At 36.5% G+C, this 5,252-nt stretch overlaps 1 non-coding gene across 1 annotated transcript; it reads right to left on the bottom strand.

Moving 5' to 3' along the window:
* Positions 1-4,467: 4,467 nt before the first annotated feature.
* LOC121734020 lies at positions 4,468-4,573 on the bottom strand. Its single transcript, XR_006036645.1, has one exon. It is a non-coding gene; the product is annotated as a U6 spliceosomal RNA (small nuclear RNA).
* Between the last annotated feature and the right edge of the window lie 679 nt (positions 4,574-5,252).

The following is a 5,252-nucleotide window of genomic DNA, read 5'->3' as shown; positions in this document are numbered from 1 at the left end:
GGCGTGCGTTTTGGTTGGCGTGGGCTTATCATGTGACCCAATTCAGAACTTAATTATGGCGGTCCTATTGATACTGAACCGACGCGGACGCGCCAATTACCTGTCACATGTATGGACTTTATGATCAAATATTATAATATAATATTGATGATAATATTATAGTAAGTATTGATTATAATTAATTATTTTATTGTCTGGTATGCATAAATGGGTCGCATGCTCTTAATGAAAGTCCTGTGTTTTGTTTTTAGGTTGTATGAAGGAGGAAGAAATAATGTGAATAAAAATAATATACCCTATTATTACTATCAATTATTTAAAATATTAATATCATTATGTTAAAAAAGACTCTACAATTTTTGTAGAGTTTGAAAATTTTACTATTAATTTGTTAGTAAGATAAAAATAGTTTCGGCAAGCAAAGAAAATTCCTTATTTACGGCATATAATAATTTAAATAATAAAAAAGAACGTCTATATCCACAACTCTATATACAACATGATTATCGGTAAAACGTAGCGAAAACAAAACATCTTATGATAATTGTTATTCGGAATATCTCGCTGCAAACTTTTACAATACTACCGGCATTAACTCAACAAGAGCGTGAGTTTCAGTTTGTTTGGTAATTAAGATTCGACACCGTCCCTATAACTCCTATAATATATTCGGTGCATAATTCGGACAAGCCATTTTGTATCGATGCCCACGTAAACAGTGAACACTGTACTTCTAACGACCCATTAACTTCCACAAAATAATATCATACACTAACTCTCTGAGAGTCTGCCTGTCTGTCTGTTTCTCTTTTGCCTGGTCGTTAGTGTAAACTGTAAAGCAACAGTTTGATGGAAAAGACCCTTTAAGAAGTGACAATTTTGACGGACTCCCCAAAAAAGAATGTTTTGTGTTTGGATGAATTGTCTCCATGCTGGTGCCTATTCACATTACTAATAGCAATTTATGTATCGCTCGCGGAGCCTTCACAAAGCCTTTGCGGAGCCCCAAGTGCGAGTTTGACTCGCGCACGGGGGTTCCGTACCATTATATAGCAAAAACTAGCTGTTGCCCGCGACTTCGTCCGCGTTAGCATAGTAGATCACACCCCAAGTATTATTTATTGTACAAAAATATTCAATATACAGAATTGACTTTCCTACGATTTTATTATATATAGATGTTTCGCGCGGCTTCGCTTGCGTAATTTACGAATTTCACGCAACCGTACATTTTGCAGCAAAAAATAGCCTATTTCCCTTCACGTGGTCTATTCTTCATGTTTGCCAAATAACAGAAAAATTGCTCCAGTAGTTCATAATATAATAAGCAATTCCATATAATTTCCCCCGTTTTTTCCACATTTTCATCTATTTCTTCAACCTTATTAGTTTTAGCGTGATAAAATATAGCTTATAGCCTACCTCGATGAATGGGCTATCAAACATTCAAAGAATTTTTCAAATCAGATAAGCAGTTCCTGAGATTAGCGCGTTCAAATAGGCCTATATGAAAGGGCCCTTTCACATAATTTCCCCCGTTTTTTCACATTTTCCTCTTTTTATTCACTCTTATTATACTTAGCGTGATAAATTATAGCCTATAAGCCTTCCTCGATAAATGGGATATCCAACAGTAAAAGAATTTTTCAAATCGGACCAGTAGTTCCTGAGATTAGCGCGTTCAAATAAGCCCTTTCAAATAATTTTCCCCTGATTTTTTCACATTTTCCTCTATTTCTTCGCTCCTATTATACTTAGCGTGATAAAATATAGCCTATAGCCTTCCTCGATAAATGGGCTATCCAACAGTAAAAGAATTTTTCAAATCGGACCAGTAGTTCCTGAGATTAGCGCGTTCAAACAAACAAAGAAACAAACAAACTATTCCCAATTATAATATTATAATATTAGTATAGATAGGCAAAATTTGTGTTTTCTTGTACGGGAGCCCCTTTATTATTTATTTTATTTCAATTTTATTATTATTTAATAAAGTGTAAATACAAATGAGTATTTTGTGAACATTTCAGGGGCATACCTGTTGCCATCATTGATATTGAGCAAAACTGCAAAAAAATGACGTTTGTTGTATGGGAGCCCCTATTAAATATTTAATTTATTTTGTTTTTAGTATATTTTGTTGTTATAGCAGCAACAGAAATATGCGAAGATTTTAGCTCTCTAACTATTACCGTTCTTGAATTACAGCCTGGAGACAGACAGACAGACGGACAGACAGACCGACAGACAGACGGACAGACAGACGTCCAGACAGACGGACAGACATCGAAGTCTCATTAACAGGGTCCCGTTTTTACAATTTGGGTACAGAACCCTAAAAATCATTTGTCTAGACGCATTGTCCAGGGAGAAAACAGGGGAATACATTTGTATGGAATGCGTTTCCTCATAAGAATGGGTAGTGTAAAGAATATCTTAACCACTCGATTGTAATAAGAATTTTGGTATGAAAACACTGTAATTGTACGGTTTCCGTACGGACGGGTATTCAATGGAATTGTTGCGAAAATATGTTACATTCATAATATTAAAATATCGTGAAGAAATAAAATAAAAAGTCTGTACACATAATAGGACTTTCATTACTGAGATTACGCTCTTTTGCGTTATAAACGCAATACAAAGCGCACAGTGTAGCATAATGACGTGTGCAAACTACCCCTAGTCGTGCAGATGGGGCAATTTAGTTCTATCAATTTGAATGCTAAACAGTTTTCGATGTGATGATCTTATGAATATAAAACGTGCTCTGATACTAAAGCCTCTGCGTGCAGACAATTACTAGATCTTACTAAGTTGTATTAGAATAATTTTATTGTGGCCAATATAAGGGCGCAGCCACATTGTTCAGCTACTTTACGGTACAGTGCGTTACTACGTGGCGTTTGTGCTATCGATAAATTGACTCGAAGGCGGACCTACGTCATTTGGTCGGGCTTAGGGAATGCAATCCCGCAAGATAATTTCAATCCCGGTATTTGCGGGACTGAACCATCACAATCCCGCTGGATCCCGGTATTTGCGGGATCCCGCAGGGTGGACTTAAACTGTTAAAATAAATCGTTATTATGACTTGACTTGATTGACCCCGTTTTATTTTTAGAAACTCAAGTTAAACAAACTTAGTCGGACACTTTTTCCTTACAAGGGCTTATTAATACGTATTTCAGACTTTGGAAAAAAAAGTAAAAGAAAAACTAAACATTGTTTTTTGGTAATGGCTACATTATAATAATAAAAAAAAATACGCTAATTTCATATTTTATTAAAATTATTCATTTTTTCGAAATATAGGTAATAATCGTGCTCAAAGATTCCGTTGCATACCTACATACAGCCCAAGCTTATAACAGTATGTTTATAAAGTCGTTAAGGTATTAATTGTGTAGTTTGCCGACTCCTGATATTCGACACAAGGTAGCCAGCAGCTGAAAAAGTTTGCCCAGTTTCCACGCTGGTTGGTACAATTGTCATTTAAAGTGTATCATAGGTGAATTGAAGGTAAATTGTTTAGCGGGCTGTCTGTAGCCAGTTCACGCACCCCCGCGCACAGAGTTACACGTATGGATCACTTCTTTGTAATCCCGCCAGTCCCGCGGGATCCCGCTAAATTTTCTACCGAGATTAGTCCCGCAAAATGCATGCGGGATCCCGGTATTTCGGGATCCCGGTATCCCGGTATTGCATTCCCTAGCCGGGCTATATTAAATCAATGTAGCTGGCCTAATTCGACTAAATAACATTGCAGCATTCTGCATAGTGACAAGCATGGGCGTAGCCACACTGGGGCAAGCTGGGGCGCTTGCCCCACCCTGGCTCTGACCTATAAGTTGCCTAACTAAACAAAAAAATATTTTTTTTCAACTAACTACATAATATTATCATAATATCTGTAATAAAAAAACTACATATCATAGTATCTGTAATAAAATTTACGCGCGCATCGCAGAGGTTTTTGAAAACGAGCCGTATTACCACGGAATAAGTAAGTATTACATTATATTAATTCGTTAATTAATGTACATTAAATTAAAATTAATTTGTGTGTAATCGTTTATTTTCTGTACGGCAACGACGAAACGGCTCAAGTTCAAAAAAAAAATACGTCTGAGCTAGGTTGATATGCTGCCCCACCCTGAGCCCAAGGCTAGCTACGCCCATGGTGACAAGAGATGCTGTCGGAATTCGCTGTTTTCTAATGTTTTACCGTCAACGCAACACTGCACCATACTGCACTGCTATGTTGTGAGAACTGCATTTTTTTCGTTGGGACGACGTAATGCGACGGAGAAGTGCTTTGCTCTTACATGATTTTTTTTAATGAAATAAGGGGGCAAACTAGCAAACGGGTCGCCTGATGGAAAGCAACTACCGTCGCCCATGGACACTCGCAACATCAGAAGAGCTGCAGGTACGTTGCCGGCCTTTTAAGAGTGAATACGCTCTTAAAATGCGGAACGCTTCACGATTTTGCATGTCATCCTTGCGCAGCAGGGGCCATGCTAATCTACTCTGTATCGTTCCAATTTTAGTATAATAATATGTACTGCCAAAGCGAGTACAAAAATTTTACTAGACATAAGAGCTTATAAGTTAAAAGTGGGTAATATATAAATACACACGTTTAACTTATAAGGATAAGGCTTCATGAACTATTAAGAAAGTATGGTGGTGATGTGATATCTAGTAAGCTTAAAATCATTTCTTTCTGGGAGCTTTGTTAAAAGCATAGCAACGCTTAACTAAATAGTTTGGAATTCGAAAGCTTTAACTACTACTTTATACAACTCACGAGTTACTTTGAAGCTGAAAAAGTTGCATTCTGTGGCAATAATCAATCTGAGTAAGTCTTCACTTACTGGCTACTGCTCAAGTTTTTGTTACTTGACTATAGTGATTTGTCGTGAATAAAATAAATTTTTACTAATGCAAGTTTTATTTTTAAGTTCATTCAATTATATATTTAAGTTCATTCAACTATACTCAAGATTGTTTTACTGTGACTCTGTCATTTTTTTTTGGTCTAGCCCTACGAATAATAAAAACTAGTCTAGCCTTTTTCAGTTCTGACCAAAAACGATGACACTTCCAACATTTACCCCCCTAGTAATGTAAAAGTTAGTAGTACTTCCATACTATAATTACTAATATTATAAATGCAAAAGTGTGTCTGTTTGTCTGTCTGTTACCTCTTAACGCCCAAACCACTGAACCGATTTTGCTGAAATTAG

Source organism: Aricia agestis, chromosome 14 (assembly GCF_905147365.1).
Source record: "Aricia agestis chromosome 14, ilAriAges1.1, whole genome shotgun sequence".
Lineage (NCBI taxonomy): Eukaryota > Metazoa > Arthropoda > Insecta > Lepidoptera > Lycaenidae > Aricia > Aricia agestis.
Note: the sequence above shows the minus strand (reverse complement) of the source record. Positions and strands in the feature narration are given on the sequence as shown.